Source organism: Bactrocera neohumeralis, unplaced genomic scaffold (assembly GCF_024586455.1).
Source record: "Bactrocera neohumeralis isolate Rockhampton unplaced genomic scaffold, APGP_CSIRO_Bneo_wtdbg2-racon-allhic-juicebox.fasta_v2 cluster09, whole genome shotgun sequence".
Taxonomy (NCBI): Eukaryota; Metazoa; Arthropoda; class Insecta; order Diptera; family Tephritidae; genus Bactrocera; species Bactrocera neohumeralis.
The window spans coordinates 12,463,033-12,489,135 of record NW_026089622.1 but is presented as its reverse complement, the minus strand read 5'-3'; the positions used below and the strand labels follow the sequence as shown (position 1 = coordinate 12,489,135).

Genomic DNA, 26,103 nt, shown 5'->3' with positions numbered 1-26,103 from the left:
CCAGGGCACTTTCTCAAAGGAGCACCCATTCTGGCCACACCTGAGCCAGGCGTGGAGTCGCTATCCTTATTAAATCGATGGGAGAGAATTAAAATTCTCCATCATAATTTCGGCCGCAAATGGAAAGAAGACTATTTAAAGGACCTCCACATGAGGTATCTATGGAAAACATCAGAAAATGCGCCAAAGCTTAGAGATTGTGTACTTATTAACGATGATTGCCTCCCACCTACCGAGTGGCGACTTGGTCGCATAGAAAAGCTCCATTATGGTTCAGACGGTCAGACGGGTAGTTGATCTCCGTACTCAAAGCGGAATACTAACTAGACCGCAGGTCAAATTATGCTTTCTACGAACCGCGGATAATGACGAAAATCCGATAAATGAAAATATAATCAATCAATCAACGAAAGTAAATTAATAAAACCGCAATCCGCAACAAACCGTTAAACATAACAATAAAAATTACAGAAATGGTCGGTCAATACTATCGGGTGATTTTTTAAGAGCTTGATAACTTTTTTAAAAAAAAAAAAACGCATAAAATTTGCAAAATCTCATCGGTTCTTTATTTGAAACGTTAGATTGGTTCATGACATTTACTTTTTGAAGATAATTTCATTTAAATGTTGACCGCGGCTGCGTCTTAGGTGGTCCATTCGAAAGTCCAATTTTGGGCAACTTTTTCGAGCATTTCGGCCGGAATAGCCCGAATTTCTTCGGAAATGTTGTCTTCCAAAGCTGGAATAGTTGCTGGCTTATTTCTGTAGACTTTAGACTTGACGTAGCCCCACAAAAAATAGTCTAAAGGCGTTAAATCGCATGATCTTGGTGGCCAACTTACGGGTCCATTTCTTGAGATGAATTGTTCTCCGAAGTTTTCCCTCAAAATGGCCATAGAATCGCGAGCTGTGTGGCATGTAGCGCCATTTTTTCAAAGATGCTGTTGGACGCAACGTTACGGTGAATGGCGATCGCTATCGTTCGATGCTAACAAACTTTTTGTTGCCAAAAATGGAAGAACTGAACTTGGTTGACATGTGGTTTCAACAAGACCACAGCAGTGGTCTCCATCGAGCACCGAGGAGAACTTAGGGCCTTAATAGACCAAGGATCTCATTGATCATTTATAGCGTCTAGGGCTCAAAGTACGCTACAACTGCCAACAAAACTAGCCAATTTTGAAATTACAGGAATGGGCGGAAGAGTAGTACAAAACTCAAACAAAATCTGCCCCATTACCCTTATTTCCCCCCAAGCGGATAAGCGCATTCAAGCAGAAGCTATAGTCTTACCGCAACTAACAAACAAGCTTCCCAGCTATCATATAAATAGCAAGCATTTGCAAAAAGTTTCACACCTTAAGTTAGCAGACCCCAACTGCAACACTCCTGCTCAAATAGACATTCTACATATTAGGCAACGATCTCATACCATAAATTATGCTCGAAGTTGTTGAGAAAATTACAAAAACACTTCTGCCGCAAAATACCATTTTCGGATGGGTCCTAAGTGGACTAGTTGCGGAACCAATCACAACAATGACAACTCAAGTTGAGAAAATCTCAAACGAATACCTCAATACACAACTGAAGAAATTTTGGGAGTTAAAAGAACTCCCCACCATATATATCACAACCCCAGAGGATCGAAATTATGAGGATTTTTACAAATCCGCAACTACTAGAATAGATAATGGCCGGTACGTCGTTCGACTACCACTAAAGCCAGAATTTCCCCACACACTCGCCTTAGGTCATTCCCGGACCTCTGCTATCCAACAGTTTTTAAGTATGGAAAAAAACCTACTTAAAAAAGGCGAGCTGAAAGCAGAATACGATAGGGTTTTAGAAGAATACCTCCATTTAGACCACATGGAGGAAGTCAGCCCTGGCGAAAAAATTATAAAAAGTAAATGCTATTAATTTTACCTGCCACATCATGCAGTAATAAAGCCAGACAAAAAAACCACAGAGGTAAGAGTTGTTTTTAATGCATCAAAATCATCAAGTTCGGGGAATTCCCTAAATGGCATTATATTTACAGGGGGCTTCATCCAGATTTAATGCTCCTCATATTAAATTGGCGTATATACGTTTTCAATGGGGATGTTGAAAAAATGTATCGACAAATAGTCGTATATAAAGATGATCAAGATTTTCAGCGAATTATTTTCCGAAAATCTCCCGATAGTCCAATACGTGACTATAAATTAAAAACAGTTACCTTTGGCGTAAACTGTGTTCCATACCTAGCCATTCGTATACTCCACGAACTGGCAGAAAGTCAAAGTCAGAATTTCCTCTGGCAACACAAGTGTTGAAACCACAAACGTATGTAGACGACATTCTGTCTGGAAGCCACAGTCTTCCACAGGCATACGAGTCACTAGCACAAGTGACGCAAGCGCTCAATACAGCAGGGTTTCCGTTAAAAAAGATAACGGCGAACCACCCTAATATTTTAAAAAACATACCAAAAGAAAATCTATTTCCTTAAATTCGAAAGGGAAAGCACAGCAAAAACTTTGTGAATACAATGGAATGCGATATCTGGCCAGTTTTCATACACTAAAGAGTCAATATCCGCGCTATCATCTATAGCAAAGAAGCAAATTTTATCCTCGGTGGCAAAACTTTTCGACACCGCAGGATGGCTTTCGCCAATTGTGATACAAGCTAAAATTCTAATAAAAGAATTAAGGACGGAAATGGCTGGGATGAACAAGTGAAACCAATTCATTTAGACAAGTGGTCCCAGTTCGCGGGTAATCTGAATGATATCTCACAGATACAGATCCCACGATGGATAAATTATGCCCCAGAGCACAAAGTCGAACTACATGGCTTCTGTCATGCCTCTAAACAGGCATATTGTGCCACCATCTATGTGCGCACACAATCCGACACAGCGACCACCCGTCACCTACCAGTAGCCAAGGCAAAGGTGGCTCCGCTAAAAACTATAAGTCTGCAACGACTGGAATATGTGGTGCGCTACTACTAGCCAAACTAGTATCCAGTCGAACGTCTCAAATCCTTGACCTAGTTGGATCAGCCACTTTGCGACACGTAGCCAGTGCTGACAATCCTGCCGATCTAGGTACAAGAGGGTGCAAGCCTATGCACCTTGCCACCACCACTCTTTGGTGGAACGGTCCCCGATGGTTAATAGAATCCCCTGATTCTTGGCCACGATCGCCTATAATTGCCCCAGAAAGTCGAAAAATCGACTACTTTCACACGACATTGGATGATACTGACATCCTGGAGCGATTTTCATCATATCCCCGAGCACTCAGGGTAATCGCTTACATGTTCAATTTCGTCAAGCGACTCAAAATTAGAGTGAAGGGAGAACCCATGCTGTTTTCCCAAGGCGATATATTGACGCACATAGAGCTAGAAAAGGCAAACTTTTTTTTTCGTTTGTTACTCGGAAAAATAAGAATGATGAACAATATATTTTTTAAGTAGTTGGAAGCGAGATATAAATTTTACTATCTGATAATAAGAAAAAATAGGAAACTGTATGTAGTCACTCTAATACTAATGTAATATACTAATATTGCACGCGGAACATCGCCTATTGCAACATATAATCCGCCAAGAGTTCTATATTCCTTGACTTAAGCCTCAAATCAAAAGTGCTTTTTCATGTGTAAGATCTGCACTATGCACAAACAGAAAATGAGGACGCAGATTATGGCAGCACTTCCACCGGAACGCTGCAACTTCGCTCTGACTTTCACTATTACAGGTGTCGATTTTGCTGGGCCTTTTCAGATAAAGGCGTCCTTGCTTAGGGCTCCCACACTAATGAAAGGCTACGTTGCTGTCTTTGTCTAGTTTACACCAAAAGCAGTGCACCTCGAGCTATGTACTAATCTGAAAAAAGAGGCTTTCCTCGCGGCATTTTCTCGCTTCGTTAGACGACGAGTTTTTCCGTCCAAACTTATGAGCGACAATGGAAAAACCTTTATCGAGGCTCAAAAGAGCCACAGAAAAACAGTTTGTGGACTTTATTAAACAAGTCTCCCCTGAGATTGTACAAAAGTACGCTCCCCATGGCATTAATTGGCAATTCATCCCCCCAAGAGCTCCTCATATGAGTGGTTTATGGGAATCAGATGTAAAAAGCTTCAAATCCCAGTTAAAAAGGGTAGCTGGAATTTAATTACGAAGAATTTACAATACTATTAATTCGCATTGAGACCGTTCTCAGTTCCCGGTCAATCACAACACTCTCGCAAGATCCCTCAGATCTCACAGCCTTAACTCCAGGGCACTTTCTCAAAGGAGCACCCATTCTGGCCACACCTGAGCCAGGCGTGGAGTCGCTATCCTTATTAAATCGATGGGAGAGAATTAAAATTCTCCATCATAATTTCGGCCGCAAATGGAAAGAAGACTATTTAAAGGACCTCCACATGAGGTATCTATGGAAAACATCAGAAAATGCGCCAAAGCTTAGAGATTGTGTACTTATTAACGATGATTGCCTCCCACCTACCGAGTGGCGACTTGGTCGCATAGAAAAGCTCCATTATGGTTCAGACGGTCAGACGGGTAGTTGATCTCCGTACTCAAAGCGGAATACTAACTAGACCGCAGGTCAAATTATGCTTTCTACGAACCGCGGATAATGACGAAAATCCGATAAATGAAAATATAATCAATCAATCAACGAAAGTAAATTAATAAAACCGCAATCCGCAACAAACCGTTAAACATAACAATAAAAATTACAGAAATGGTCGGTCAATACTATCGGGTGATTTTTTAAGAGCTTGATAACTTTTAAAAAAAAAAAACGCATAAAATTTGCAAAATCTCATCGGTTCTTTATTTGAAACGTTAGATTGGTTCATGACATTTACTTTTTGAAGATAATTTCATTTAAATGTTGACCGCGGCTGCGTCTTAGGTGGTCCATTCGGAAAGTCCAATTTTGGGCAACTTTTTCGAGCATTTCGGCCGGAATAGCCCGAATTTCTTCGGAAATGTTGTCTTCCAAAGCTGGAATAGTTGCTGGCTTATTTCTGTAGACTTTAGACTTGACGTAGCCCCACAAAAAATAGTCTAAAGGCGTTAAATCGCATGATCTTGGTGGCCAACTTACGGGTCCATTTCTTGAGATGAATTGTTCTCCGAAGTTTTCCCTCAAAATGGCCATAGAATCGCGAGCTGTGTGGCATGTAGCGCCATCTTGTTGAAACCACATGTCAACCAAGTTCAGTTCTTCCATTTTTGGCAACAAAAAGTTTGTTAGCATCGAGCGATAGCGATCGCCATTCACCGTAACGTTGCGTCCAACAGCATCTTTGAAAAAATACGGTCCAATGATTCCACCAGCGTACAAACCACACCAAACAGTGCATTTTTCGGGATGCATGGGCAGTTGGCCACCAAGATCATGCGATTTAACGCCTTTATGCTATTTTTTGTGGGGCTACGTCAAGTCTAAAGTCTACAGAAATAAGCCAGCAACTATTCCAGCTTTGGAAGACAACATTTCCGAAGAAATTCGGGCTATTCCGGCCGAAATGCTCGAAAAAGTTGCCCAAAATTGGACTTTCCGAATGGACCACCTAAGACGCAGCCGCGGTCAACATTTAAATGAAATTATCTTCAAAAAGTAAATGTCATGAACCAATCTAACGTTTCAAATAAAGAACCGATGAGATTTTGCAAATTTTATGCGTTTTTTTTTTTTTTAAAAGTTATCAAGCTCTTAAAAAATCACCCGATACGACCCAGTCATGCCACATAACGTGGTACAATCGCCCATTCTATTTATATACTACCATGTATATTCAAATACCATTTTTTACAGAGATCAAGATGGACGTGGACATGCCTACTATCCCAACACTAACTGTTCGGGCGACAACCAACGTGGCACGTACTGGGTCTATTCCTACGCCCCGCCCAACCAATGCTATTACATCGACTACCGCTTCTGGTAGTGGCTCACGAACAGCCCCATCAACACCATCCGCCCAAGCCGAGAGGTATCGCATCCAATGTCCACTATGTCGCCGGAAACACTGACTACAGCACTGTGGGTTTTTTAAAGACTTGTCACCGACGCAACGCCAGCGTGTTGCCCAGGCACATGAGCACTGCCTCAACTGTTTGCCGCATGCACATGTGACGCAGTACTGTGCTTCCGCCGATTTATGCCACACGTATTGCAGACCACCCTACACGTTGCTGCATAGGACCCCACGACGCGATGTAGGTCGGCCAGCTGCCTCAAGCACGGGTAGATCAAGGCAAGCAAACCGGGCGGTACTACGTCGAACCACTGCAGCCCGGCCTGAGCCCCAGCAATGGCGTCCGCACCGCGTTGCACCAACCAGGCATCGTCCGAAAGGGCCACAGCATCGCTCCGCTACTGGACTTAGCAACGTAGTGGCAACACTTCAACAATTACAGAGATTGCTAGGCTGAATATTCGCCTAGGGGGGCCGGGAGGGCTAAATGAGATAAACCGCTCACCCAACGCCCAACCAAAAGTAGTGGGGGAGTAGTATCCTACTTTGTTTCTGTGTGTGTAGCGTTTGAGTTTTTAATGTCTTTGAGAAGCATGGTGCTTCTTGCCAATTTTCGATATTTTGGTTTTCGAGATTTACTTTTGTAATTTATTAATTTAGGGTGAGATGGGATGGCTGTAATGAAGCATTAAATGGTACCTTTTGTGACCATATAAGCAAGTAAATTTGCTTTAGCAATTTTTATATGTATGCGCATGTGACAGGAAATTTGTGCAAAGTCTTATTGACCTGATAAAATTGTTTCTTTAATGAATTTTTAGTTTTTTAAACTTCTCGCAAGATATAAGTTTATGCTCTCCTGAGGTTTTTTTTTTTTGTTCTGACTATTTTTACCTCTACTTTTTCCGCTATTTCATATCAATTAGTCAGAAAATCTTTTATTTGCTGCCACGTTGGGCACTTCTTTTGTAACGATTGCCTCCACAAAAGTTGTGTTTCGATAGAGTGGATTCTAGTTTGATGAATTCTTCATTTATTTCATTCTGAATTGAAGGGAACTTTAATAGTGGCGTTACTTGTTTTTCGAACAGTATTCTTTCGTCTTCATATCTTGCTTTTAGAGCTCCCCAAGCCAAAGTGAAATTGTAGTCATTTAATGCGAACTGTTTGACTATTACGCCTGCTTGACCTTTTGCTTTGTAGGTTAGGTTAGGTTGGATGGCCGATCTAAGATCGCACGTGGACTAAACGTAGTCCTTTGTGATGCCATAGAAAAAAGAACTCCCGTATTCGGACTTAAAGATCGGCAAAACGTTTGGTGGCCGATACAAATGTACAAATGCGCTTGATATCTACTCCCACCAGTTCGGAAGGATGTCTGAAGGTATGTGCCCCCAAATATCTAAGTCTTAACCTCCCGAATGCGGGACAATCAAGAAGGAAGTGCTGACAAGTTTCTGCCGTATCTTCTTCTAAGCAGCTTTTGCCAGCGGCATCCGGTAAGATTTCTAGTCTTACAGCATGCGTGCCAATAAGGCAATGGCCTGTCAAGAGCCCCACTACTAAAGAGAGGCTTGCCTTACTGAGGGCGAAGAGATCGTTAGATCTTCTGTGATCTATCTTGGGCCAGAAAGCTTTTGCGACCGCGCAAGTACCAGTCCTGGCCCAGCGTTGACCAAGCATCCGCCCAGTTTTCCAGTAGTAGGACACAAGAGGACACCGGAGCACCGACCTGTTGCCATTCTACCGATAGTGACTCTAGAGTACCCTTCCTTGCTAGCTCATCAGCTTTGCAATTACCCGCTATTCCGCTGTGGCCTGGCACCCATACAAGCCTTATAGTAAATACTGTCGCCGCCAGGGACAGTGAAGCCAGACACTCCTCAACCATCCCTGAACGCAATGTGAATGAATTCAGGGCTAGTATCGCCGCTCTACTATCTGAGTGAAAGGTCATTTCCCTGAAGGTGGATACCCTCCGGTGTAGCAGATCCGCTGCTACCTTAATGGATGCAACCTCAGCCTGGAAGACACTGCAGTCGTCGGGAAGTCTGAAACTAGTGCTGATGGAGAGCTCCCGACAGTAAACCCCTCCACCAACCTTCCCCCCAAGCTTTGACCCATCCGTAAAGAAGCTTACTGCCCCTATCCTCCAACGGCTCCTTCCCACCCATAGCTCCCTCTTCGGATATGGCGACTCCATGATCCAGATGATCCGGTATGCAGTCAAAGCTTGTAAGGGATGTCTGAGTGTGCAGAAACACGCTCCTTTAGAAACCCAGATTCCCTGAGTCTAATAGCCACTTTTGCGGCCATACACCTTCCGGCGATGTCCACGGGCATTATGTTCAGAATTGCATTAAGTGCCACGGTTGGGGTGGACCTTAATGCACCGCACATGCTGATGAGCGCAGCCCGTAGAACGCTTACGAGTTTCTTAGCAAGTGTGGTCTTCTGTAGAGCTCTCCACCACATAAAGACTCCATAGAACATTATGGGCTTTACTATGGTATCATAGAGCCAGAGGACCACCTTCGGTGAGAGGCCCCACCTTTTGCCAATAGCTCCTCTACAGCAGTAGAGGGCAATCGATGCCTTTTTGGCTCTCTCCTCGATGTTCGGCTTCCAAGAAAGCTTCTTATCCAGGATGAGCCCTAGATACTTCACTTTATCCGCCGGTCGCAGGCGGATACCTCCCATTTGCGGCAAAGGTGTCACTGGGATCTTATATCTTCTACTGAATAAAACCATTTCTGTTTTATTCGGGTTGATGGCGAGTCCACATCCGACCGCCCATTTTGTTACAACGCCGAGATACCCCTGCGTCAGCTCGTATACGGTGTAAAGGAACTTTCCTTTGACCATAAGAGCTACATCGTCTGCATAGGCAATCACCCGGCAGCCCAGATCCTCTAGTTTCTTAAGAAGGTCGTTAACGACTAGGATCCATAGAAGAGAAGAAAGAACCCCGCCCTGAGAGGTTCCCCTGCTCACATTGCGCCGCGCGCGCGCTCTGCCTCATTCTGTTTCGACTACTCTGTCACACAAAAGACTAAAGATGAGGCGCTTGAGGTTCGATTCAACCCCAAGACCCTCTATAGCAGTTATGACTGCCTCTGGTAAGACATTGTTGAAAGCTCCCTCGATATCAAGGAAGGTCCCAACAGCGAAATCTTTAGCCTCGATGGCTTCCTCCAGCCACGACACGATAGTGTGTAGGGCAATTATTCGCCCATGTCAAGTGTCGCTCATCCAGAAGGCCGGAAAAGGCCGTGCAGTCAGCATGCAACTCTCCGAGAGATTCCGCCATAGAGGACGTGCTGTTAGGGAAGTGAGCATCAAGGAGCAACTGAAGTGTATCTTCACTGCTTAGGGCCCACCTCCTGTTTACATCCTTGAGATAACCCAGAGGCACTGGGTTTTTAGCGAGAATACGCCTGAATCTAGAGGACTCGTGGCAGCCCTCCACTTTTTCGCAGAAGGCCTTCCACGAGATCCTCTTAGCCTACCTTAACTCGGACTTGTAAATCGAAAGTCCTGTTTACAGACGTACTGTGAGGACTGCCATGGTTTTAACGGGACGGAGGCAGTTGCGACATTAGCCCAGCAGCCATTTCTGATGGGTGTCACCCCATCATACTCAGGTGCCAGAATGTCGCCACCACCAGCCCAGGGTTCAACCAGATCCAAATAAGTTTAACCTACTCTAAAACCAGTTCAATGCTGAAGTCGTCTAGGAGTTGTAAGGCCGTGAAGGCCGCAGGCCATTTAGCATTACCCAGGATGCACCAGCGTGGAGGCGACCTGCTCTACATCCCCTTTGCTTGGCTTTGTATCGGTGGTGATACAATTTTTGTGCTTTTGATAACTTGGGATGGTTGATGTATACGGCTATAAACATGTCGCGGATTTCCGCGAAAATGAACCAACCATCCTCCTAAAAAGCCCCCTGAGGAAAATAAAGTGAGAGTATTCATACCATTTGATCTTAATTTATTAAATGCATATACACTGTGCGACAAAACTAAAGCACGGAATCTACCTTGTCGGTATTTAACTGAATAAAATCATAAAGTAGGCAATAAATGATGTTTTATTAAATTAAACTAATCAACTCATTAAAAACATTTATACAATTTTTTATATGAAGAAATCCAAAAATCGGGTGCGACAAAACTAAAGTACATAACTAAGAATTCACATTAATTGCTTGTCTAACGGTTTTTGATGATCGTAAAGTTTTAGATATGTGTAGTTGTTAACTAAATAGTAGAATATTAGTGCATATTCAGTAGCAGTTCTTTATTCAGTGTTAAATTGAAAGATATGTCAATGGCTCGAAAGAAGTATTCTGCTCATTTTAGAGAAAAATTTGTTAAGGATTTTAAGAAAAGAGGATCGGTTATGACTATTGCAAAAACCATTTGGGGTAAATCATATTATTGTTCCCCGAACGTTGCATAGAGATGGAACGCCGCAGAAAACAACCGAACCAGAGGATAAGGCAGTCATTCGGGCAATAAAAAAGTAACCTTTTATATCTGCAACATCTATTGTAAGATTTTTTAATTTAAATACCGACAATGTAGATTCCGTGCTTTAGTTTTGTCGCACAATGTATGTACATATAAAAAAAAACGATCTTACACACTAATACAATCTGTATTTCAATTTTAACAACATAATAAAACTGCTACCAACTATATTTAATTTTAAAAAAGCGTAAACAGTTTGGTACAACATACTTGTATATAGTGACGTATTCGCTTCACACTCAACCTAATTGGAAGTGATGTGCTAAACACATTGAGCGCGACATCTGTCAAATATTAAAATACACACATTCTTATTGACACAGTTACCTTGACAGCTGCACGACTACACGACTGCAGGCCGACAGTTGTCGCTCTCGCTAACTTCAATATATTTGCCAACGACAGTAGAGTTGACAGTAGGGAGATAAGGTAGAGTGATGCCACTAATATGTAAAATGTAAAATTATTCAAAGCTTTAATAAACCAGACGTTATTTTACAAAAAAAAAGCATAAAACAGCTCTATTATATCATTTGTAATAACAATTTATAATTTAAAACAAAAATATTTACCTATTTACTTAATTTTTGCATAAAAAATTTCACTTTGTACAAAATATTAAAATTTGATTGAAGTGACAACGAAATTGTGTACATACAAAATGGACAACTGCGTTGTTTTGTGTACATGGTATGTCGCTGGCTTCTTACAAATGTTCATGTAGAAGGATTCAAGACGCTATTTTCAGTTCACTGTCGTGCTGCCATGTCGTGTCGCGCTCCATGTGTTCAGCACATGACATATTCATTTCACACTCCACTTAGATGAATCCGATTACTGTGGCACAGCCATTTCAAATAAACAAATAAAATATAAAACTGCGCACAAATTTTCGCGGTGTTTTTTTTTTTAAACAACAACAAAAACTAGAGAATAAGAAAAGGTGAAATAAATAAATAAAGTGAAATAAAAAAATTAAAACAAACAACAAAATGGCACAACCAGCTATAGTTTTAAATGAGGCCAATCTCAGTGAGGCCCGTGGACAATTAAAGGATATTCCCCCGTTCAAGGGAGAACCAGAAAGTTTCTTTACTTTTATCAGTAGAGTTGACTGCATTTTATCGCTTCACCAAACGAAAGACGTACGATAACAGCGCATTCTGCTGGAAGACTGACCAGCCCTGAAGCATAGATTTATTGCGGAGTAAAAACCCTAGACGTCACACTACAAATTGTTGGAGAACTTCCGCGAGACACCTTACAAGGGGAGCTTGCGAGGAAGCTGAGAGACGACGACAACTGCTGGTATCAAAACTACACCTAGAAGCAAACCTCGTCATTTATTTGCAAGCGATTAGGACTCAATAAAGGTATTAATTCGTAAACTTCAAATTCAATTATTTACCATTTTGGCTCACCATGAATTTGTAGATTTAAGATCATTGATTAATGTAGCACAAAACGAGGGAATTTATCAAAATAAAATTAAGTTTCAAAATCCTAAATTAAACCCAATATCAACCAAAATACTCCCAATATCCACAACCAATGCAATCAAATTATAATTCATACATGCAGTCTCCCAGAAATATCCAAAAGCAGCAAATGTTTAACAATACACCCATGGATATAGACAAAATTATTTCGTACCGATTAGGTACCCAAACATTCAACCCTATTTTAACAGAGACCCAGTTCCCCAATTTAATTTTAATAAAAATTCACCTCGTCAACCACAACAAGCACCCACACTAAATAACCCAAATATCCAAAGGACACATGGAATGAAATGACCAAGGCCATCGGACAGTGAACAAACTAAAATGTCCTTTCATGAACTCAGAATACAAGACTTACAAGAATAGGAACAAAACAATCAAGAACTTTATGACAAAGAATACCCTGACTACATTCAATATCAGGATCGGATTAATAATGAACTATGCGAAGCACCAACCGATCAAAATGAACTTAAGTTTGACGAAAATTTTCATTACCAGCCCCGGAAAATATCAATATTTAGAAATCAAGCACAGATGTTGTACTTACAAATGCTTGATTGACACAGGATCCACAATTAATATGATACAAAAAATTTTTTTCTCTCTTCCAATCCAAAATGTAGAATGCAAAGTTTTAACATCTAACGGCTCCATGATACTTTAAAATTCCGTTACCATACCCAGTAACAACATATTTGGAACATCCGAACAATTTTACTTGCATGATTTTTCTAAAGATTACGATATGTTAATTGGCAGTAAACTCCTCAACAAAGCACAAGCTATTATAAATTATAAACCTCAGACAATTTCACTTTTTGATAAGACATACCAGTTGGTAGATTCTGACACAGACATAGATCAATTTTACTTTACCCAAAATCGACCAGATTCATACGAAAATTTAATTCCCACAGTTATAAAAAAAATAGATTTTTCAATATTTCAATTGGATCATCTTAATCAAGAAGAAACATCCAAATTAAAACATTTACTTAAAAAATTTAAAAAGCTTCAGTATTTGGAAGGCAATCGTTTGACATTTACAAATACAATTAAACATGTAATTAATACAACACATAATTCTCTTATTTATTCGAAACAATACCCATTTGCACAAATTCATGAAATAGTAGTTGAAAATCAGGTACAGGAAATGCTTGAACAGGGACTTATTAGAGAATGCAACTCACCCTACAATAGCCCTACTTGGGTTGTATCCAAGAAACCCCATGCTTCGGGTAAAATAAAATACAGATAACGATTCCCGATAGATATCCCATGCCCAACAGGGATGAAATACTTGGAAAACTGGGAAAAAGCCAGTACTTTACCACAATAGACTTAGCTAGAGGTTTTCACCAAATAGGAATGAACCCGGAATTCATACAAAAGACTGCATTTTCGACCAAACATTGTTTGGTTTATTTGGATTATATAATTATATTTTCCACATCTCTCGATGAACACCTGAACTCATTGCAGTTAGTTTTTGAAAAGTTGTCCGAAGCAAATTTAAAATTGCAATTAGATAAATGCGAATTCCTGAAAAAAGAAGCCACCTTTATTGGTCACCTCATAACACCTGATGAAATAAAACCGAATCCTCTCAAAGTCAAAGCAATAGCCTCATATCCAATCCCAACTAAAGTCAAAGAAAATTTAAATTTATTCCAGACTACGCCGATATAGAAAAACCAATGACCCGTTATCTAAAAGAAAGGAGCAAAAAATAGACACAAGGAATTATGAATATTTGGAGGCATTCGAAAAATTAAAAACATTAATAACAAATGAACCAATTTTACAACTTCCAAATTTTGAAATACATTCGTACTAACTACAGACGCAAGCAACCTTGCTCTTGGAGCGGTCCTTTCCCAAAACAATCATCCTATAACTTTTATAAGTAGAACATTAAATGACCATGAATTAAATTACAGCGCCATCGAAAAAGAATTACTCGCCATATTTTGGGTCACTAAAACATTTTGTCATTACCTGCATAGCCACCTACTCGAAATTCGCCAATCTTGAACAAATTAAAACAAAAGATTGTACTGAATGCGAAAATGCGCTTGTGTATATTTTTAACCAACTGGGCAAACCCATACTGTTAAAATCAGATAGGGACGGTGCATTCTCCAGTCTTTCTCTTAAGCGATGGGTAGAAAGCGAGGACATTGAATTACAACTAAATACAGCAAAGACGGGAGCAGCAGATGTTGAGAGATTGCACAAAACAATAAATGAAAAAATTCGCATAATCAATTCCTCCAATGACAATGAACTTAAATTAGGCAAAATGGAAAGTATTCTTTACATATACAATCACAAAACCAAGCATGACATTACTGGAGAGACACCTGCCCACATATTTCTGTACGCCGGACAACCAACACTAGACACGCCAAAAATTAAAGAACAAAAAATAAACAAAATAAATGATGACCGACAAGAATACAACATTGACACTAGATACAGAAAGAGCCCTCTTCAGAAAGGAAAATTAGAAAATCCATTTAAGGAAAATAAAAATGTTGAACAAACTGACCCTGACCATTACAAAATAACTAACCGAAATTGAGTAACTAACTATAACCAAACACAGTTTAAAAAACGAAAAAATTAATGAAATCCCAATTCCACAGGTTCCCGGCGAACATTGACGATATTAATCCTATTATTCACCATAAGCCATGACCAACAAATTCAAATAAACAACATCTATACCGATAGGAGATAACCATGCTCCTTTTTTCTAGCAAACCAATTCAAATGCCATCAGTGTTCGAACACCATGTTTGACAATCAACTTAACAGAAATCACTACAATATCGACATATTTTGGCAATAAAATTCAAAACAGTACAGACACACCACAGATAAAATATTTATACAATAAACTAATAAAATAATTAAGTGGAATAACTTTGCATAGGGAACAACGACAAAAACGAGGCCTTCTTAACATTGTAGGCTCCGCTTTCAAATATCTTTTCGGTACACTTGACGAATCTGATCGAGAAATAATTCAAAAGAAATTAAACGCTGTCGCTGAAAATTCAATTACAAAGCATGAATTTAACGACGTTATAAAATTGCTAAATGATGGACTACTGAGAATTAAACATTTTGAAAATAACAGAAACAATATTAATACACTCGTTTACGAACTCATGCAATTTTTTGAATATATTGAAGACTTGGAAATGGAAATGCAGCTTTCGCGACTGGGACTGTTTAAACCAAACTTACTAAACTACGACAAACTAAGTAACGTTAACAGCCAAAACATACTACTAATAAAAACATCCACCTGGATTAATCATTAAAATAATGAATTATTATTCACATTATATATACATTCATTACGAATTAATCAACACAATTCAAGTAATTCCCTATCCCGATCATAATGGTTATCAGTTAGATTACTCAAACACCCACTCATACTTTGAAAAGGACAATAAAGTTTATAACCAAGAAAGTAAAGAAATAAATAGCGAGTGCATCACAAATATAATTAGACGTAAGAACCCAATTTGCAATTTTATACCGGTTTCCACATCCGAAATTATTAAATATATAGAACCAAATGTAATTATTACGTGGAACTTAACTAAAACTACCATCAAACAAGATTGTCAAAATTTAAATGACGACCTTAAGATAAATGGCAACAAAATTATAAAAGTAATACAATGTAAGGTAGAAATTGAAAACATCATTTTAAGCGAAAATGATTTAAAACCAGAAATTGACTTAACATCCCCCCCACTAAACCTAACTAAAATTAAAATGTTAAAACATAAAGACGTGATAAAATTGATATAACAAAACAATACTACACTCTACAAAATACTTGTAATTATTATTCTGGCTTTGGTTACATTACACTTTATTCCAAAACATATAAATTCAAATATACATATACTTCTGTATAAAAAAATAATACGATCAAGAAAAGAAATTCATTAGCAGCCTCAAAATATCGAGCGAGAAAACCCAGCCTAAAGAATAGGTTGCCTTTTAAGGGGGGAGGAGTGACGTATTCACTTCACACTCAACCTAATTGAAAGTGACATATTCATTTCACACTCCACTTAAATGAATCCAATTACTGTGGCACAGCCACTTTTAAATAAACAAATAAAATATAAAACTGCGCATCGTTTTTCGCGGTCCAGCAGCTTAAACTTAATTAAATATCAAATGTAACTATGAACGTTTCTGGGCGGTCTTGCTCACATAACATAAACAAATAACCAATAGCCAGTATAGTATACTTAACATAAACAAATAAGCAATAGTAAGTATTGTTAAGATTCTATGTTCACCCAAAAGGCAGTCTTAAGCCGAATCTTAAATAATAAAGACGTGCACTCGGAATTCTGTGTCTGTGTTTAATGCCCCTATTGCGGTTTTCAACCCGACTTGGTCGAATTGAAGTTAAGGCAACTCAACTTGAGATCAACCAAACTCTTTTTCGGTATTGCGAACTTCAACTAAGTTCAGTCGAAGTATGATTGGCGTTGCCAACCTAAGAAAGTGAAATTTGACAGATAGTGAAACAGCTAAAATTTTGTAAACGACATATTTAAACAATTGAATTCAGTTGTCGCTCGCGAAAAAGTGAGTAAACACATATAATAAACAATAAATAAAAAATGGATATAAGTTTTGATTTATATTAAAAACACGAAAATACTGGGGGCAAAATTGATGTGCTACGTATACGAAAAAGCCTTCGTGATCACTCAAATCCATTGGAGCTTCCAAATGCAAAGTAAGCCATAGTTTTTTCACAATTGAGTTGCTTTTAAATAATATTTGTTGCAGATTCATAAGTTATTTTCGATTAAATAACGTCTGCGAGGAACGGCCATACCTCCTATATTAAAATTATGCGCAACTCTGCGTTTCCTTGCTGACGGTGGTTATCAAAAATGCAGTGGAAATGATTTTAACATTGGGTTGGCGCAACCTACGATATCTTTAGTAATTAAAGAGGTTATAAATATAATTGAACAACGTACATATTTGTGCCCGATGGATTAAAATTCAAATGACTGAGGAGGAGCAAAACGCTTCAAAAGTTTCATTTTATTCAAAAAGTGCTTTCCCGGGAGTAGTTGCATCGACGGAACTCATGTTCGCATAATTTCACCAAGAAAAGAAGTGCAACATCTTTATCTTAACAGAAAGGGCTACTACAGTTTAAACGTGATGATTGTATGTATAAAATCTGAATTATATTAGAAACAAAATGGTATAATTTCTTAAAATTTTTATCTTTGCGATTATAAAATGTCTATTCGGTATGTGGATGCTAGGCATGCAGGCGCAAATCATGATTCTTTTGTTTTCAATGTTAGCGATTTGAAAGTGCATTTACAGAACAACATACAGAATAACACTTGGATCTTGGGTAAGACTTTATCGTATTTATTGCTAAATAAGTGGAGTAATGTAATTTCTGAGGCGACGCTGGCTATCCTCTGCACAAATTTTTAATGACGCCTTATCGCATGGCGGAAGCTTCTTCACCCCAAGCACGCTACAATACAGTACACTCAAAGGTCCGGAATATTGTAGAGCGGACAATTGGTGTACTCAAGAGTAGATTTCGATGTCTTTTATCTGTACGAGGTTTACATTACACTCCTGAAAAGGCTACGTAAATTGTGAATGCTTGTTGCGCATTGCACAATATTTGCCAACACTTTCAAGTGGAATCTCCGGAAGAAATACCATCCACTTCAAATACTACAATGACCAATGATGTTTTGGACATAGAAAGAGAAAAAGAGGATACGGCTCGAATAATTCGCAATAATATTATGACTTCCCTCTAAATAATTAAAATATTAAATTTCATTTATTCTTTCTAATGTGGTATTTATTCAGGCATATATTTAAATTTTATTTAAATAAATTCATTAAATAACAATATCACTTAATTTATTAATGTAAACTTAAACTATGGTACAAACATATAACATATCATTTCATTCCAGAATAATAAAAAATAAAATTAAAAAAAATATTACTTTGTGTCTTAAATAACCAAAAAAAAATCTTTGCGAAGATTTTAATTTAGCAATTTTGAGGCGATGCACCTCAATTTGAATTTATTGTTTCCAAATTGTGGCTTTCCTCTTCCTACTTCTGGAAACTTCTCCATTAACTCCACCAATTTTTCGAATTGCTTTTTTGTTGCAACTTTATTTTTTCTAAAAATTTATAAAAAATATTAATTAAAAATAATTTAACATTAATTAAAATAGTTATTTTACCCGTCCTCCATTTTTCTTTAATATTTTTTTGTATTTCACTGCACGAATGTTGAACTTCAACTGCTATTAAGCAGTTGAAGTTTATTTATATACTAGTCAACCCCACTTGTACAGAGTTGAAAACCGCAATACCAAAAAAATTGAAGTTCGATCATACTTCAACCGCAATTTTTTTTGACGGATTGAGTTGAAGTTGGCAATACCGAATTTTTAAACTTCGACTGAAATGCAGTTGGGTTGAAAACCGCAATAGGGGCATAATTTATTAGGGATTTGTGCGTTGTCCTTAATCAATAAGACGGGACATTTATTCGACTAATTTTACTATATGTATGTACATATATGTATATATCGAAATATGTCTACAAAATTAATTGTACAGTGGCTCACATCGTAAGTCTGGCAAACAATTGACAAATATTCTTTGTTTATTTAAAATATGTAAAATTTTTTTCAGTATTTATCGATTCTATATACTTACTAATGATAAAACTTAGTATTGTAAAAACATATTTCATAAACACATGTAAATATGACGGTACCCCATTCAAAACTTCCTTATAAATACGGTCACACTGAAAGTCGGGCAAATTATGCGCACGAAGTAGACAGAAGTATTTACTGTTAGAATTTTGTAAATAAATATTTTTTTAGTTTTAATCTTCGTTTTGGTAGGTGAACCTTATATTTCGTTATTTTTTTTATTATTTTTAAAATGGGACGTAAAATAAAACAATCCACATGTGAGAAGCGTAAATTAGTGGTTCATCATTATTTAAAAGGAAAAACATAGCCGATATACTTAGTTAAGAAAAGTAAGTCCCTTTCAGTGTGGCCATGTTCTTTTATTGAATTTCTATGTATTGATTTCTATTTCCTTTATGTTTAAATGGAAATATCAAATTATTTTGTATTATAAAATATGTGTAAATAAATAACTTCGAAACAAAACCAGCATTTTATCCATTTAATTTAATTTTTACCCCGACTTACGATGTGAGCCACTGTATATTTCCTGATGCCTACATAATCTCACATTTGTATTCTCAAAACACACTCATTTAACAAGTATTTACTTGCAACTATTTTCCAGCAACACCTCTTATGTTAAACAAAAAAATTAAGCAGGATTATTATAAGTAGCAAAGGCCAAGTTCGAATTATAACATAAAAAATAAAAACGAGACGAAAAGAGAACAAACATACATACTTACTTAATGCATGCAAGTTAATACCACCAGTTCACATTACATGAACATATTCTTTATCTGTCATAAATATGTAACATGACACTTACGACCCATATGGTCCGTATTAAGTATCCGTAAGTAACATTATGTGTACTTTGCTAATACTGTCCGCCTTAGGTGGTCCAAAAATGTAACTCATAGATTGTAAGATGAATCTTCCCACTTGGAACATATGCCCTATCTCAAGTGGATTGTAGATATACTTCCTAGAATGTAAGATTAATATTTGTATCTAGGCTTAAGCAAAATATTGTATTTAAGAAAATGTAATAAAGAAAACGAGTTGACCACAGGCAGTTGACCACAGGGAGTTGACCACGGGCAGTTGCCCGTAGTTGCCCACGAGAACTAAACGGAGTTTTTAATTGGCGATGCTGCCAGGAGATGAAATAATCTCTGGCGGACCAAAATGTAACAATAAATTTCGGCGGTAACCATTTAAGGGGACAAAAAATCCCCGTGTTACCGTTTGAAAAACAATCAAGTATCCTCAATTGAGGAGAAAAGTAAAAAAAAAGTTCAAAAAACGCAAACAAGTATCGCGAAGTCGACTCAAAGCGTACGGTGGTAATTAGAAGCGCGCAAAGCAATTAACGGCAAAATAAAAATCGCTAAGAGACATAAGAAAAAATCTCAGCGCCACAATTGAAAAAAAATTCGAGTGTTTGCCAACTGCCTATCGAACGCGCCACGTCTATACGGATTACGAGCGAAAAACAAGCTAACGTACGCGTTACAACAATTGAAAAAATAAGTAAAATTGAGAAAGAAAAAACTACAGCAGTTTCACAAATAAAGTGATTTTAAAATGTGAATTGAAAAACCAAAAACTGAAAGTGAAAATTTTTGAAAATTTCAAACAAATAGAAGAAAGTGCGTGGATCTATAAACTATCTACATAAAAACAAATAAATAAAAAAATTCTGTAAATCAGAAATTTCACCAAAAAATTGATTTCATTTAAACCTCGCACACGGCCGCCAACGACGACCATTGCACAACCAACCGCCAAAATTCAACTTAAAAAGCAACAGCAGCAGCAAAGTCAACAATAGCCGCAACAGTAGTAACAGCAGCAATAGCAACAGTAACAACAGCAGCAGTAGAAGCAGCAACAAAAAATTAGTTGTAAGTAAGGCTTATACATATGTATTTATTAATTAAATTAAGTATAAAAATTGTTTATTGTGAGTATTAATTTGCTTCATGAAACTCACAAATATATATAAAAAAAAACAAACAAAACCGAAAAATAAATTTAAAGGAAAAAAACTATAATTCTTTGGGAGCAGAGACTCCTGAAGTGCCTGCCGAAGATTTTTTCGGCAATATTTTATTAAAAAAAAAAATATTTTGGGACAAAAAGGTCCTAAAACGCCAGCTGAAGATTCATACCAGCAGAGTAAAAAGAAGAATTATACAAAATATTGTAGAACGAAAATGTTCTACAACGCCAGCCGAAGTTCATACCGGCAAAATAAAACAAAAAAATAATGGAAAAATATATAGAATAAATATAAATATATATATGTAAATCAAAATATAAAAATTCAAAATTTAAATTACTTTGAACAAAAAAATCTTAAGGCACCAGCCGAAGAAAGTACCGGCAATACTAAAAATAAAAAAATACTTTAAAATTGTGGAACAAAAAGTTCAACAACGCCAGCCGAAGATTTTACCGGTATAATAAAACAAAAAAGAATGGCGAAAAGCCAAATAGAATATAAAAATACTAAATTTAAAATACTTGGGACTAGAAAATCCTAAGACGCCAGTCGAAGATAATACCGACAATAAAATAAAAGAATATACTCCAAAAAAGGAGGTACTGATATTTTAAATAAATAATTTCAATAATTGGGGTACTCACAAGCCATCTTAAAGCATCGTAAAATCGTAAAATTATAAATTTTTACACTTGCTTAAAAAAAAAATGTTGTTAGATTTCATACAAAAATGAGTTTACACATTTACAATTCTCAATGTTATGTTTTCGAATCGTTATAACTTATGACTTTATGCGACTTGAGAAAACCCTAAATGTAAAAGAAAAAATTGCTGAAATGTATTCAGGCAATAATACAATAAAAGATGTCATATATAAAAACACTTCCATCAAAAAATAATTAGAAGTCAAAAATAATATAAAATATATCGAAAGTATATTTAAGAGTCAAATTTAAATAAATTAAGATTTCAAAATAGTACTGTTCAAATTGATAAAATAGTCTATAGCCTCACGTACTACTATATATCCATTTGAATCGGGACGCTTCAATTTAGAGGTGGGGGAGTTAATACCACCAGTTCACATTACATGAACATATTCTTTATCTGTCATAAATATGTAACATGACACTTACGACCCATATGGTCCGTATTAAGTATCCGTAAGTAACATTATGTGTACTTTGCTAATACTGTCCGCCTTAGGTGGTCCAAAAATGTAACTCATAGATTGTAAGATGAATCTTCCCACTTGGAACATATGTCCTACATATGCCCTATCTCAAGTGGATTGTAGATATACTTCCTAGAATGTAAGATTAATATTTGTATCTAGGCTTAAGCAAAATATTGTACATATTTAAGAAAATGTAATAAAGAAAACGAGGCAGTTGACCACAGGGAGTTGACCACGGGCAGTTGCCCGTAGTTGCCCACGAGAACTAAACGGAGTTTTTAATTTGCATATTATATCTACATACATACATATGCACATATTTTAATATACATACATATGGGCAAACCAAAGCATATTTATAAAGAGCATAATAAGCTTGAATGTTTGTAACATATGTACATATGTACGTACATATATACAAAAGTGCATATGTAAATTCCTGCACATTAACATTTCCGTTTCGCCCTCTCCTTGCAATAGTATAGAAGCGTACCTGATACTTACATACGGCATAGAATCTGCCACTCCTTATATACCCTACATTGGGTAATATATGTAATATTAAACTATTACATTAAAAATAAATATACAGTTTTTACAAAGTCCACTTTGGCAATTATCCGGCAATAACCCTTGTTTTTTGACAAACAAAACCAAGCAGGATTGCTTACAAAAGCGGACTGCAAGTGACATCTATCAAATATTAAAATACGCACGTTCTTAAGGACACAGTTATTGAGGCAGCTGCACAACTTCATAACTGTATCCATAAGAACATGTGTATTTTAATAGCAGCTGTCGCTTGCAGTATGTCGCGCTCTATGTGTTCCGCACATCAAATGCTTAAGAACTTAACTATAATCCTAAACATACAAACAATTCATGCATACTTATGTAAATAGCGCATTGATCTCTTCAACGAGCTCTCAATTGCACAAAACATCAGCACATACGTACGTATGTACATTAGGGTGTGCCATTTTGAGGCAACCTTTTTTTTCAACTGAAAAACAGGCTCAAAACTTTCAAAATGTGTAAAAAAAACAAGTCACTCATAAGATGACCTCTTAATATTAATATTAAGAGGTGCCTTTTTTCAAATTTTCTGTTTTTCATATAAATTACATGGAAAAAAAAATAATTTTTTTTTGTGGTGGTTATTCTGCGGAGGTTATTATATGTGCACGCGATGGCTGCCAGTAGGGATGGTAAACTCGATTCCGATTCTACTCGAAAATCGAGTTTTCTCGTAAAATAATCGATTTTTCGAATGTCAAGAATCGATTCTTAATCGACTTCGACTACTGAAGATCGATTCCGAAAAATCCCTACTGGCAGCCATCGCGTGCACATATAATAACCTCCGCACAATACCCACCACAAAAAAAATGATTTTTTTTCCATGTTATTTATATGGCAAACATAAAATTTGAAACAGGCACCTCTTAATATTAATATTAAGAGCTCATCTTTTGAGTGACTTTCTTTTGCACATTTTCGAAAAGTGTTAGCCTGTTTTCAGTTGAAAAAAAAAGGTTGCCTCAGAATGACACTCCCTAATGTATATGCCATACAAATTCTGTTGGTATACATATATGGAAATGATAACGAATATGCATATTTTATGGATGTCATCAATTTTCTTTGAAGAAATGAAGTTTATTTGGCACATCTTCACTTTGTAATAGTCGAAATAAATATAAATAATATTTGAAATATTAATTTATTTAAAAATTAAAAAATTAAATTAAAGAGAAATAAAATTAATATGATTGAAGTGAAACTTCTTAGGCGACTTCGGAAAATGTTGCGCTAAACGTCAGTGGTGGAGGGGGAATAGCGTTGAACGGTTAACGCAACTCGGGAGGAGAAGAGCAACAGAGAAAGATAGAGTGCGAGAGAGAGAGAATGAGAGTAAAGCAGAGAACTTAAAGCATAGAGAAAGTGCAGTTTCGACAAAACATGTAAACAAATTTACAAAAGTATTCAAATTCAATATTTTATTTAACAAAAACCAAACACTCATAATTCATGGGGTGATTCCACTAATTATTTTGCATAATCTGGCGATATTTTACCCCACTCTTCCTTCAAAGCCGCTTTTAGAGTTTGGACGCTAGAAATGTGGTGTTTTCTAATATTAATTTCCCGAATGTGCCATACATTTTCAATAACGTTCAAATCTGGTGACTGTGCAGGTGTTTGGACGAGGTGTGGACAATTCCAAATGAGCCAAGTTTGTACAAGACCAGATTTATGTTTAGGGTCGTTGTCCTGGTAGAAGCGAAAAGTGTCACGTATACCCAGGTCTTCTGCACTTTGAAGCAAATTTTGCTTCAGTAAGTCTAGGTACACTCCTTTATTCATAGTGGAGTCTATAAACTCCAATCGACCAACGCCTGCAAATGACATACACCCCCAAACCATTACACGACCGCCACCATGTTTTACTGTTGCGCGTAAATTTTTTGTTTGGAGCTCAGTATTTGGTTGCCGCCATACGTATGCTTTACCATCTGACGCAAAAAGTTTAAACTTGCTCTCATCGGCGAAAATAACCGTATTCCAAAAAGCATTGTCCTTGTTTAAATGTCTTTTGCGAACTGTAAACGGGCTCTTTTATTTTTCTTATTTATAAAAGGCTTATTCCGTGCTGTTCGCCCATGAAAATTGGAATCCCTTAATATTCTGCGCACAGTTTCTGGATGACATTTTTTGCCGAGAAACATTTCAATATCTTTGGTCACCGCTGGAGCACTTAACATTGGTTCTTTTATAATCTTTTTTAAAATCCACCTCTCATCCGTTTCATTAAAAATTTTATTAGGAGCCTTTCGACCCTTGCTATGCGCGCGATTTTCACGAACAAAGCGCTGAATTATATATTTAACTGTAGATGAACTTAAATCAACCATTTCAGCAATTTGTTTTTGCGTTTTTCCACTTTGAAAATGTTTAATAACTAATTCGCGTTTTTCAATTGAAGTGCGTGGACCCATGTTGATATACCGCGTAATTGCAACTGATCTGCATTGTTTTTAGAACATAAGCTGCTTCTTAAGTATTCATAGTTCACTCTTTGATTTACCGTTAGTTTTCTGCATCCGTTATTTGCATGTATCACAGGAACGAAAATCAACACACGAAATAAGCTGTGACCCATGAATTATGAGTGTTTTTGGTTTTTGTTTAATAAAATTTTGAATTTGAATACTTTTGTAAATTTGTTTACATGTTTTGTATTTAAAACTAAATTATCAATATAATTGCATCATTCGTTCATTTAGTTCAGAGCAAAAACTATTAATTTCATATCACTATTATCAAAAATGTTGCTTACACGAAATAAGCTGTGAGCCACTGTATGTAAATATGTATATGTATGCATGCCCATGATTACACTCCCAACGAATGCAAAGAATTTCGTTTTGCTAGTTTAAATTTTTGCTTTCAACCAGGGAATCGCTTATATGTGCAATGTATGCATATACATACATATGTATGTATGTATGCTTTTGCGTTTTGCCCTCAGCAATTCAATATTGACATGTAAACATAATTATGATATGAGTATAATTTTGTATGAATGCATGCATAGTAATATTTATAGTCAATTTGGATATTTAATCAAATATAGAAAATTTTACATCAAAAACGATTTCATTCATAAACGCAGGCGCAAATTCCACAAGCGATCTCGCTTCATTCATAAAAACAGACGCCGTAACATCTCCCCGAGCATGCTTTTGTCAACAAGCGTCTTTTCGAGACGATGGCAAAAGCTAAAAATCATAAATTGAACAACTTCTAACATATTATTTTAAGTTCTCTGCTTAAAGCACAGAGAAGATGCAAATTGAATTCTGTATGATGTTGCATGTGAATTTAAGAAAATGTTGGTCACTCCACCATATTTTTATGCTTTCCCTCCCGCTAGTTTTCTTTCATACAAAATGATATGCATTTCTTGGAATATCACTAAGAAGTTTCACTTCTTCTGCGCGTAGGGACTCCACGCACCGGTTTTTTTATTTAGACAGCTGCACAACTACACTACTGCAGGCCGTCAGTTGTCGCTCTCGCTAACTTTAAAGCATTTTTTTTATTAG

At 37.0% G+C, this 26,103-nt stretch overlaps 1 protein-coding gene and 1 long non-coding RNA gene across 16 annotated transcripts in view; both read left to right on the top strand.

Annotated features, from left to right (window-relative positions):
- The window catches only part of LOC126764541 (endothelin-converting enzyme 2), a 1,258,369-nt gene that overhangs the window by 357,597 nt on the left and 874,669 nt on the right, over nucleotides 1-26,103 (top strand). The window lies entirely within an intron of this gene.
- Nucleotides 11,925-22,259, top strand: LOC126764575 (uncharacterized). The gene is made up of 2 exons (XR_007668078.1): nucleotides 11,925-17,469; nucleotides 17,523-22,259. It is a non-coding gene; the product is annotated as an uncharacterized LOC126764575 (long non-coding RNA).